Genomic DNA, 12,906 nt, shown 5'->3' with positions numbered 1-12,906 from the left:
AACCCAAACGCAAACCTTCTATTGTTATTAATCAGTGGGAGATGGCCAGTTCAACTAATGATGCTGAAATAACTGGTTAGTCACATTTTCTTTATTTTTCATTTATAATTTTTAGTACTGGGAATTAAACCCAGGACCTTGTACATGCTAGGCAAGCACTCTACCTGGAATGAGCTACATTCCAGACCTTTTTGAGACAGGGTCTCAGAAAGCAGCCCAGGCTGGCCTTGAACTTGCCCTCTTCCTGCCTCAACCTCCCTAGTAGCAGGGATTACAGATGTGTACCACTATGACCAGTTGGTTAGTGACACTTAAAAATTAAATTAAATCCTCCTACTGACTGAATTGTGTCTTCCTCCCCCAAATTTAGGAAGAAAGCAGAAAGATGACAAGTTCAAGACCAACCTCAGCAACTCAGTGAAACCCTGTCTCAAAATAAAAAATAAAAAGGACAGGGAATATAGCTTAGTGATAAAGCACCCTGGATTCAATTCCCTGTACCAAAAAACAAACCAACAAACATCAATTACATAATCAGAATAAAAATTATAATTTACACTCTAGATATCTAAACACAAATGCATTTTTCTTATCAAACCATCCCTCGGACACACAACACCAATTTTTTTTTTTAATTTTTACAGAATGCATTTTGATTCACTGCACACAAATGGGGTACAACTCTTCATTTTTATGGTTGTACACACTAGAGATTCACATCATTCATGTAATCATACATGTACATAGGGTAATGATATTTGTCTCATTCCACCATCTTTCCTTTCCCTGTCCCCTTCCCTCCCCTCTTTTCTCTCTATACACTCTAACACTCCTCCATTCTTCCCTTACCCCCTTACCCACCCACCCCCAGTTATGTATCAGCATCCACTTATGACAGAAAACATTTGGCCTTTGGTTTTTAGCAATTGGCTTATTTCATTTAGCATGATATTCTCCAGTTCCACCCATTTATCTGCAAATGCCATAACTTTATTCTTTATGACTGAATAATACTCCATTGTGTATACATATCACATTTTCTTTATCCATTCATCTATTGAAGGGCATCAAGGTTGGTTCCACAATCTAGCTATTGTGAATTGAGCAGCTATAAAACATTGACATGGCCAAGTCACTGGAGTATGCTGATTTTAAGTCCTTTGGGTATAAACCAAGGAGTGGGATAGCTGGGTCAAATGGTGGTTCCATTCCATGTTTTCTGAGGAATCTCCATACTGTTTTCCAGAGTGGCTGCACCAATTTGCAACTCTACCAGCAATGTTTAAGTATGCCTTTTTTCCCACATCCTCACCAACATCTATTATTGCTTGTGTTGTGTTCTTGATAATAGCCATTCTAATTGGAGTGAGATGAAATCTTAGGGTGGTTTTGACTTGCACTTCTCTAATTACTAGAGATGCTGAACACGTTTTCATGTATTTGTTGATCCCTTATATATCATCTTCTGTGAAGTGTCTGCCCAGTTCCTTAGCCATTTATTGATAGGGTTCTTTGTATTTTTGGTGTAAATTTCTTAAGTTCTTCATAAATTTTGGAGATGAGTGCCCTATCTGAAGTGAGTGTGGAAAAGATTTTCTCCCACTCTAAGTTCTCTTTTCACATTATTGATTCCTTCGTTTGCTGAGAAAAAGCTTTTTAGTTTGAATCCACCCCATTTACTGATTCTTGCTTTCATTTCTTGCACTCTGGGAGTCATGTTAAGGAAGTCTGGTCCTAAGTCAACATGATGAAGATTTGGGCCTACTTTTTTTTTTTTTCTCTATTTGGTATAGAGTCTCTTGCCTAATTCCTAGGTCCTTGATCCATTTTGAGTTGATTTTTGTGCAGGATGAGAGATAGGGGTTTAGTTCATTTTACTACATATGGATTCACAACACCCATTTCTTTCAATGACTCTGTCACTCTCCCAGTCACTAAAGCCTTGAAATCTTTCAATCTTCCTTTTCTACTTCTACACAAAGTATTACTGAATTTTCAATGTGGGCAACAGCTTTTAGCCAAGTTTTTATAATCAATTATAATTAACAAATTGGCTAAGTATATAATGGCACCATTTTAGGAGTTATGAGCACAGACTAGAAATCAACACCTATTGCTATTTGTGGTATAAAATGTACTGCTGAATATGCCAAAGAAAGTCCCCCAAAGTGGTAAACTCTAAAGATACCATTTGATATCTATTGTTATCACATGGAAAGTTGCAAAATGTTGGGGAAATAATATCAAATCAGAAACAAGAAGGCCCTGATTTTAATCTAAATCCTTCCATAGCTTCCTTTTCCTAAGAAAGCAGCTGAGTCAAAGGAGTGTGGCCCTCTCTTGCCCAGCCATGGGGTGTGCTCGATCCCTGGTATATGTGTACTCTGGAAAGAGGGAATCATCTGGCAAAAATGTCACTCTGCCTGCTGTGTTCAAGACTCCAATTCAACCAGATATTGTGATCATTGTTCATACCAAGTTGCAAAAATACCAACTTGTATAAAAACAACAGACAGCCCTACGCTGTCAGTGAATTAGCAGGCCATCAGACCAGTGCTGAGTCTTGGGGTACTGGCAGAAGCTATGGCTCAAATTCTCAGAGTTCAAGCTGGTGGGACCCACATTTTGGCCAGGGTGCCTTTGGAAATGTGTACAGGAGGCAGCAAGTTTGCACAAACCAAAACATGGTATCATTGGCACTGTAGAGTGAACACAACTCAAAAGCAATATGTCATCTGCTCTGCCTTGGCTGCCTCAGCCTTACCAGCACTGGTCATGTCTAAAGGTCATAGAATTGAGGAAGTTCCTGAACTCCCTGTCCTGGTGGAAGATAAGTTGAAGGTTACAAGAAGATCAAGGAGGCTGTTTTTGCTTCTTAAGAAACTTAAAGCCTAGAATGATATCAAAAAGGTCTATGCCTCACAACAAATGAGAGTTGTCCAAGGCAAAATGAGAAACCATTGCTGTATCCAGCACAGGGGGCCCTGTATCATCTGTATTTGAAGACAATGGTATCATCAAGGCCTTCAGAAACATTCCTGGAATTACTCTACTAAATGAAGGCAAACTGAACATTTTGCAACTTGCTCCTGGTGGGCATGTGGGGCGTTTCCACATTTGGACTGAAAGTGCTTTTCGGAAGTGAGATAAACTTTATGGCACTTGGTGTAAAGCTGCTTCCCTCAAGAGTAACTTTAACCTCCCTATGCACAGATGATCAACACAGACCTTAGCAGAATCTTGAAAAGCCCAGAAATCCAAAGAGTTCTCAGGGCACCACATAAGACTCATCACAGAGTCCTGAAGAAGAACCCATTGAAAAAACTCGAGAATCACATTAAAGCTAAACCCATATGCAAACACTATGTGCCGGAATACCATTCTTCTCCAGGCCAAGAATCACAAACTCCAGGTAGATAAAGCAGCAGCAGCTGCAGCAACAGACAAATCAGATTTTAAAAAGACCAGAAATGGACTAGAAACAAGAAGCCTGTAGTAAAGAAGTAACACCAACGGACTACAGTTTTAGATTTGCAAAATGAAAAAGTTATGAACTTAACACTGCCAAATTATACATTTTAAGTGGTTATCATGGTAAATTTTGTGGGTTTTCCCCCTTCTCTTAATGCTGGGGATTGAACCCAGAGGAGCTTTACCACTGGGTCACATTCCTAGCACTTTTCATTTTTTGAGACAGGGACTCACCTAAATGGCTTAGGGCCTCACTAAATTGCTGAGGGTAGCTTTGAAAACATGTGATCCTCCTGCCTCAGCCTCCCAAGTCACTGGGATTACAGGTGTGTGCACCTGGTTGTTGTATATTTTTAATAGAAATTTTTAATGTTATTATTAGTGCACTATAGTTACATATAATAGTGGGGTGCATTCTGACATAATCATAAATGCATATCATTTGTTCATTCTCAATTCCCAGGACTTTTCCTTTACCTCCACTGTTAAAAATGTTAATTACTCCCGCTGGAGCAGTGAACTCGGACAACTAGGAGCGCCGAAAAGGAGGCCGCTCGGCACAGCGCTGGGACTCGGAGCAACCACTGGGGATCCGGCGGCTGCCCAGGGGAGGAGTGGCGAGGAGAGCTGTGTGGACTCAGGACACCGGGGCCTGCCCTGAGGAGGAGGAGGAGGAGCGTGGCCACTTGGACTCGGAGAGACTGCACCAGAGCTACAGGCGGTTGCCAGAAGAGAAACTCCGCAGCGAGCTGTTTGGACTCAGAACGACGCTTCTGAACCCCGGGGCCTGCCCTGAGGACGAGGAGGAGGAAGAGGAACGCGGCCGCTTGGATTCGGGGTGACTACACCAGAGCTTCAGGCGGTTTCCAGAGGAGAGGCTGCGTGGCGGGCTGTTTGGACTCGGACCACTTCTGAACCCCGGGGCCTGCTCGGAGGAGGAGGAGGAGAAGCGCGGCGGGTCCTTTGGACTCGCAGTGACTGCATTGGCGCTCCAGGTGGCTGCTCAGAAGAGAAGGCGAGTGGTGAGTTGTTTGGACTTAAAGGGACAGCGCCTGAACACAGGGGGGCTGCCTGGAGAGGAAGCGTGGTGGGTCGCTTGGTCTTGAGTGGCCGCACCAAGAGCTCCGGGCGGTTGCCCATAGGACCCGTGCAGCGGGTCACGTGGATTCAGAGCCACCCAGAGCGACCACTCCTGAACACTCGGGGGGTTATCTGGAGGAGGAGGAGGAACGGGGAGGGTCACTTCGACTCAGAGTGATTGATTGCCCAGGGCTACGGGTGGTTGGTGGGAGGTGGAGGCACGCAGTGAGTTTCTTGGACTCCTAGTGACCGCACCGGAATACTGGGCAGCTGTCTGGAGGAAGAGGCGTGTGGCGGGTCTCTGGGACTCAGAGAGATTGTACGGGGCCCCAGGTGGCTGCTCAGAGGAGGGGCCGCATAGCCAGGCAATTAGGGGCAGAGCAGGGTCCCAGGATCTAGGAGGCTTCTGGGTGGAAGAGCCGCACAGAGACAGGCTTAGGGCGGAGCGAAGGTTCCAGGCCTGCGGGCAGATTCTCTGAGGAGGGGCAGCCTAAGGAGATTCATCTGCGAAGGGTGAGGCTCCCAGGCCCAGGAGGTAGGGCCGGGCCCCTGAGAACTTTGCAGAGGAAGGCAGCCCAGCCCAGGCGGTAGCTGTAATTGAGGGGAACCTCTAGGAGGGTACTGACCAGCGAGACCTCCCCACCGGGTGAGTCTTCCCTGCCGGGTGAGGTTTCCCCACAAGGAGGGTAAAACTAGAAACTCAGGCCCAAACAGGCCTTGCCTCAGCCCGCAGCCTAGGTCCCCTTTGGATGACCATTGGTCAACAAGTGGAGGCACCTCTGCCCACTAGCAGGGATTATACCCCTCCTGAAGGCCACCACTCCTAGAGAGGCAGCTTCCTTGTGGAGCTCCGCATTATCAACTTCCTCCAAGACTTCAGCCTACTGAAGGCTAAGGGGGGATATATATAGAAATCTTCAGGGACATTGCAAGTCAATAGAGGAAATCTGCAATATCTCAGCGGTCAACTGATACCTGAACAATATGAGAAAACAAGGAAAGAAAATGCTGCAAACAAATCTAGATGTTACATCAATAAAACCCAATGACAGCATGGCAGAAGAAATGACAGAAAAGGAGTTCAGAATGTACATAATTAAAATGATCAGAGAAGCAAACGATGAGATGAAAGAGCAAATGCAAGCATTGAATGATCGCACCAATCGACAGTTAAAAGAGCAAATACAGGAAGCAAAAGATCATTTCAATAAAGAGTTAGAGATATTGAAAAAAAACCAAACAGAAATCCTTGACATGAAAGAAACAATAAACCAAATTAAGAACTCCATAGAAAGCATATCCAATAGGATAGAACACCTGGAAGACAGAACCTCAGACATTGAAGACAAAATATTTAACCTTGAAAACAAAGTTGAACAAACAGAGAAGATGGTAAGAAATCATGAACAGAATCTACAAGAACTATGGGATATCATGAAAAGGCCAAATTTAAGAATTATTGGGATTGAGGAAGGCCTAGAGAAACAAGCCAAAGGAATGAACAATTTATTCAATGAAATAATATCAGAAAATTTCCCAAATCTGAAGAATGAAATGGAAAATCAAGTTCAAGAGGCTTATAGGACTCCAAATACACAAAATTACAACAGACCCACACCAAGGCACATTATAATGAAAATACCTAACATACAAAATAAAGACAGAATTTTAAAAGCTGTGAGAGAAAAGAACCAAATTACATTCAGGGGGAAACCAATACGGATATCAGCAGACTTTTCAATCCAGACCCTAAAAGCTAGAAGGGCCTGGAACAACATTTTTCAAGCCCTGAAAGAAAATGGATGCCAACCAAGAATCTTATACCCAGCAAAACTTACCTTCAAATTTGACGATGAAATAAAATCCTTCCATGATAAACAAAAGCTAAAAGAATTTACAAAAAGAAAGCCAGCATTACAAAACATTCTCAGCAAAATATTCCATGAGGAAGAGATGAAAAACAAAGAAGCAAATCAGCAAAGGGAGGAATTATCCTAAAGGAATTGTCAAATAAAGGAGGAAACAAGTTGTGTCAAAGAAATAAATAAATAGAATTTAAAAAATGAACCAAATGACCGGGAAACCAAATCATATCTCTATAATAACCCTGAATGTTAATGGCCTGAATTCATCAATCAAAAGACATAGACTGGCAGATTGGATTAAAAAGAAAGATCCAACAATATGTTGCCTGCAAGAGACTCACCTCATAGAAAAAGATACCCATAGACTAAAGGTGAAAGGATGGGGAAAAACATATCATGCGCATGGACTCAGCAAAAAAGCTGGAGTATCCATCCTCATTTCCGATAGTGTGGACTTCAAGCCAAAGTTAGTCAGAAGGGATAAAGAAGGTCATTTCATACTGCTTAAGGGAAGCATAAATCAGCAAGATATAACAATCATAAACATCTATGCCCCAAACAGTGGCTCATCCATGTATGTCAAACAAATCCTTCTCAATTTCAGAAACCAAATAGACCATAACACAATAATACTAGGTGATTTTAACACGCCTCTCTCACCACTGGACAGATCTTCCAGACAAAAATTGAACAAAGAAACCATAGATCTCAATAACACAATCAATAATTTAGACTTAACGGACATTTATAGAATATACCATCCAACCAAGAGCGAATACACTTTCTTCTCAGCAGCACATGGATCCTTCTCTAAAATAGACCATATATTATGTCACAAAGCTAATGTTAGCAAATACAAGAAGATAGAGACACTAGCATGTATTCTATCAGATCATAATGGATTGAAGTTAGAAATAAATGAAAGAGTAAAACACAGAAACTATTCCAACATCTGGAGATTAAACAATATGCTATTATATGATGAATGGATAACAGAAGATATTAGGAAGGAAATTAAAAAATTCTTAGAGGTAAATGAGAACAAAGAAACATCATATCAAAATCTCTGGGACACTATGAAAGCAGTACTTAGAGGGAAATTTATTTCATGGAGCGCATTTAATAAAAGAAGCAAAACTCAACAAATAAACGACCTAAAACTACAGCTCAAAGCCCTAGAAAAAGAAGAACAGAACAGCACCAAAAGTAGTAGAAGACAGGAAATAGTTAAACTCAGAGCTGAAATCAACCAAATTGAAACAAAAGAAACAATACAAAAAATTGACAAAATAAATAGTTGGTTCTTCGAAAAAATAAACAAAATTGATAAACCTTTAGCCACACTAACAAAGAGAAGACGAGAGAAAACCCAAATCACTAAAATTCGGAATGAACAAGGAAATATCACAACAGACAGGATTGAAATACAAAACATAATTAGAAGCTATTTTGAAAATCTATACTCCAACAAAATAGAAAATTTCGAAGACATCAACAGGTTTCTAGAGACATATGAATTGCCTAAACTGAACGAGGAGGACATAAACAATTTAAATAGACCAATTTCAAGTACTGAAATAGAAGAAGTCATCAAAAGCCTACCAACAAAGAAAAGTCCGGGACCAGATGGGTTCTCAGCCGAGTTCTACAAAACCTTTAAAGAAGAGCTCATTCCAATACTTCTCAAAGTATTCCATAAAATAGAAGAGGAGGGAACCCTCCCAAACTCATTCTATGAAGCCAATATCACACTGATACCTAAACCAGACAGAGACTCATCAAGGAAAGAAAATTTCAGACCCATATCCTTAATGAACATCGACGCAAAAATTCTCAACAAAATTTTAGCAAATCGCATACAAAAACATATTAAAAAGATAGTGCACCATGATCAAGTGGGCTTCATCCCAGGTATGCAAGGTTGGTTCAACATCAGGAAATCAATAAACGTAATTCACCATATTAATAGACTTAAAGTCAAGAATCACATGATTATTTCAATAGATGCAGAAAAAGCATTTGATAAAATACAGCACCCCTTCATGCTCAAAACACTAGAAAAAATAGGGATAGTGGGAACATTCCTTAACATTGTAAAGGCCATTTATGCTAAGCCCATGGCTAATATCATTCTAAATGGTGAAAAACTGAAAGCATTCCCCCTAAAAACTGGAACAAGGCAGGGATGCCCTCTTTCACCACTTCTATTCAACATCGTTCTTGAGACTCTGGCCAGAGCAATTAGACAAACCAAAGAAATTAAAGGGATACGAATTGGAAAAGAAGAACTCAAACTATCCCTGTTCGCTGATGACATGATTATATATTTAGAGGAACCTGGAAATTCCACCAGAAAACTCTTAGAACTCATAAGTGAATTCAGTAAAGTAGCAGGTTACAAGATCAATGCCCATAAATCCAACGCATTTTTATACATAAGTGATGAATCTTCAGAAAGAGAAATTAGGAAAACTACCCCATTCACTATAGCCTCGAAAAAAATAAAATACTTGGGAATCAATCTCACAAAAGAGGTGAAAGACCTCTACAATGAGAACTATAGAACACTAAAGAAAGAAATTAAAGAACACCTTAGAAGATGGAAAGATCTTCCATGTTCTTGGATAGGAAGAATTAATATTGTCAAAATGGCCATACTACCTAAAGTGCTATACAAATTCAATGCAATTCCAATTAAAATCCCAATGACGTACCTTACAGAAATAGAGCAAGCAATCATGAAATTCATCTGGAAGAATAAGAAACCCAGAATAGCTAAAGCAATCCTTAGCAGGAAGAGTGAAACAGGGGGTATTGCAATACCAGATCTTCAACTCTACTACAAAGCAATAGTAACAAAAACGGCATGGTATTGGTACCAAAATAGAAAGGTAGATCAATGGTACAGAATAGAGGACACGGACACAAACCCAAATAAATACAATTTTCTCATACTAGACAAAGGGGCCAAAAATATGCAATGGAGAAAAGATAGCCTCTTCAACAAATGGTGCTGGGAGAATTGGAAATCCATATGCAACAGAATGAAACTAAACCCATATCTCTCACCATGCACGAAACTAAACTCAAAATGGATTAAGGACCTCGGAATCAGACCAGAGACCCTGCATCTTATAGAAGAAAAAGTAGGTCCAAATCTTCACCTTATTGGTCTAGGATCAGACTTCCTTAACAGGACTCCCATAGCACAAGAAATAAAAGCTAGAATCAACCACTGGGATAGATTCAAACTAAAAAGCTTTCTCTCAGCAAAGGAAACTATCAGCAATGCGAAGAAAGAGCCTACAGAGTGGGAGAATATCTTTGCCAATCATACTTCAGATAGAGCGCTAATCTCCAGAATCTATAAAGAACTCAAAAACCTCTACACGAAGAATACAAATAACCCAATCAACAAATGGGCTAAGGAAATGAATAGACACTTCACAGAAGAAGATCTACAGGCAATCAACGAACATATGGAAAAATGTTCAACATCTCTAGTAATAAGAGAAATGCAAATCAAAACTACCCTAAGATTCCATCTCACCCCAATTAGAATGGCGATTATCAAGAATACAAGCAACAACAGGTGTTGGCGAGGATGTGGGGAGAAAGGTACACTCTTACATTGCTGGTGGGGCTGCAAATTAGTGCAGCCACTCTGGAAAGCAGTGTGGAGATTCCTTAGAAAACTCGGAATGGACCCTCCATTTGACCCAGCTATCCCACTCCTTGGCCTATACCCAAAGGACTTAAAATCAGCATACTACAGAGATACAGCCACATCAATGTTCATAGCTGCTCAATTCACAATAGCCAGACTGTGGAACCAACCTAGATGCCCTTCAATTGATGAGTGGATAAAGAAGCTGTGGTATATATATACAATGGAATCTTACTCAGCCATAAAGAATGATAAAATTATGGCATTTGCAGGCAAATGGATGAAATTGGAGACCATCATGCTACGTGAGATAAGCCAATCTCAAGAAACTAAAGGACAAATGATCTCGCTGATAAGTGGATGATGACACATAAGGGGGAGGGAGGGAGGAGTTAGTGTTAGGGTTAGGGTTAGGGTTAGGGAGGGGGGCAAGAATGGAGGAAGAAAGGACTGTTTAGAATGAAAAGAAGGGTGGGAGGGGTGGGGGGAAGGGAAAAATAATAGAATGAATCAAACAACATTACCATATGTAAATTTATGATTACACAAATGGTATGCCTTTGTGCCATGTACAAACAGAGAAACAACATGTATCCCATTTGTTTACAATAAAAAATAAACAAATAAAATAAAAAAGAAAAAAAAAAAAAAAAACAAAAAAAAAAGTGAATACCTTTTCAAAAAATCAGGTATATGCAACAGAGTCAAATGATATGAAAATAAAAAAGTAACTGGAGAAAAAAAAAAAAAAAATGTTAATTACTTCATTTGCCCCAAATCTTCAGGTAACACTGATGTTACTGAATATATCCACCCACAGTAGAAACCTACTCAAGAAACTTGACTAAAAACCCCACACAGATCTGAATGTGGCTGAAAGAACAAAGTCTTCAACTTTCCTCACTTCTCCTACTCAATTCAACCAACACTTAAATAAAGCAAGCAACTCCACTGTACTAACTGAAGAGAAGCACTAAGATTAATTAGGACATGATCCCTGCAGCACCTGAGCAGACCAGAAACCTACAGCACCTAGCTCAGTGCCAACAGCCTTTGATGTGTGCAGTAAGCTAACAATTCTGATGTTCTTGTCAATTACCTGCTAAATTGTAGGGGAAAGTGGGATTTCTTTGGACTGAAGTTTCTCTAGACAAAGTCTGCATAATGGTAAGCACAAAGAATAATACCTGCATGTCAGATGGAATTCAATTTTATACAAACACACAAAAACACACACACTCAACCAAAAGTTCTTGTGTGAGAAAAAACTAAATAAAAATTATAGAAATACCTTTCCATTAAAGCAGATAAATAAAGAATCCTTAAGGTACATATTAGCCTGAAACAGTAGGGAGAGACTCCATAGCAACAGGAGTGAGAACAAGCTGTCCAGTGAAATAGAAATATGCAACCCAGTGAAACAGAAAATTCATGGGTGAGATAACTATAAAGAAATTTGCTATTGCAAATTCTAACATTTTATCCATCAGACCAGATGAACTCAGTTCTGAGCAATGGCTGTAATCACAGCACACAGAACTAATCCTTGAACAACAATGATGACCCACGCTGCTTTCTGGTGAGTCTTTTTGTATATTGCAATGTCAATTTTCCTATAAATCCTAGGATTCTGTCTCTGGGTGCAACCACAAGAGACACTTAGTCTACAAGAACAAGCTCAACCTCCTGAACAATGGTGTATCAGCTAGTCACGTTACCACAGAAACAGCTTTACTTTCCGGGAATCTGATAAAATGGGCATTATGGGGAAAGCTGCTTTCCTCCCTCAGTGTCTCCTCTTAGGCCTTCATCATTTCTGGATTATTGCACAAGCCTCCTATCTGGTCGCCCTTCCTCTAGTCCTATATGCCTCAGATCCATCCTAGTTTATACTCAGACTTAATCTTTCTAAATTCTAAGAATTATTGTGGAATTCCTCTGCTTAAAATCTTTGATGACTCACAAAGCCTGCAGGATCTCAGGCATGACATAGGGGACTCTATGATGTAGCCCCTGCATGAAACATTATTAGAAAAATTTTATCTTAAAATAATGTCATGCTTACAAAAATACTACGAGAATAATCCAAAGTCACCATTTACTAACTTCAATGAAATCAGGAATTGTATATTTTATTCATAGTGTCTGGCCCAGTCTTGGTATTCAGAATACATTTAAAAAAAAATTACCTATAGGAGAATGAAGGAGGGATTAAGGTTCAAACTTCTGGTAAAACAGAGTAGATGGAATACAAACTTTATCTGTATTCCTTCCTGAACTCTCAAATAACTGTCAAAGACACGTTTTCTAGAGTATAATCTGTAAGGACAAATAGAAGCAATGACAGCACCCAAAGTCAGGAAGGAAAGTGACCTGGCAGGCTTAGTCATGTGATCTCAGACAGTTCAGAAAAGCAGATTAGGAGCAGGAACACAGGTGTCTCTGAATGTGTGGATAGAGGTAGAGCTGAAAAGTAAAAGGCCAGTTGAAAATCTTAGAGCAGCTAGACAACCCCACTTCCTGATCTCCTGCCAACACAATACAACTGAGGGTCCGTCCAATACCAGCAGAAAATATTCTCTAGAAAGATTCATTTAGCTGAGAATCTGAGCAATTCTAGGTGCCCAGTTAAGTCCTGGATACCCAGATATCTCCAGGGAACAATTCGAGATCCTGCCTTCCCACAAGCAAGTGGGTGGAAGTGGCTCCAATGTGGTGACTGCCGTGAAGCAAGGGGGAGCAGGCCGGGATAGGAGTGGTGCAGTTCTTGCCCCAGAGCAATGAAACGAAGAAGGGAGACTTAAAAAAATTAAAATAAATAAA

General features: G+C 40.3%; 1 protein-coding gene and 1 pseudogene across 2 annotated transcripts in view; one reads left to right on the top strand and one right to left on the bottom strand.

Annotated features, from left to right (window-relative positions):
• Positions 1-12,906, bottom strand: part of AVEN (apoptosis and caspase activation inhibitor) — a 204,578-nt gene that overhangs the window by 95,323 nt on the left and 96,349 nt on the right. The gene's annotated exons all lie outside the window — the stretch shown is intronic.
• On the top strand, positions 889-3,968 carry LOC306653362 (large ribosomal subunit protein uL4-like; annotated as a pseudogene). The gene has a single exon. The product of its transcript is annotated as a large ribosomal subunit protein uL4-like (transcript).

Source organism: Sciurus vulgaris, assembly GCF_902686455.1.
Source record: "Sciurus vulgaris genome assembly, chromosome: 2".
Classification (NCBI taxonomy): Eukaryota; Metazoa; Chordata; class Mammalia; order Rodentia; family Sciuridae; genus Sciurus; species Sciurus vulgaris.
This window is presented reverse-complemented; position numbering and strand designations above follow the sequence as displayed.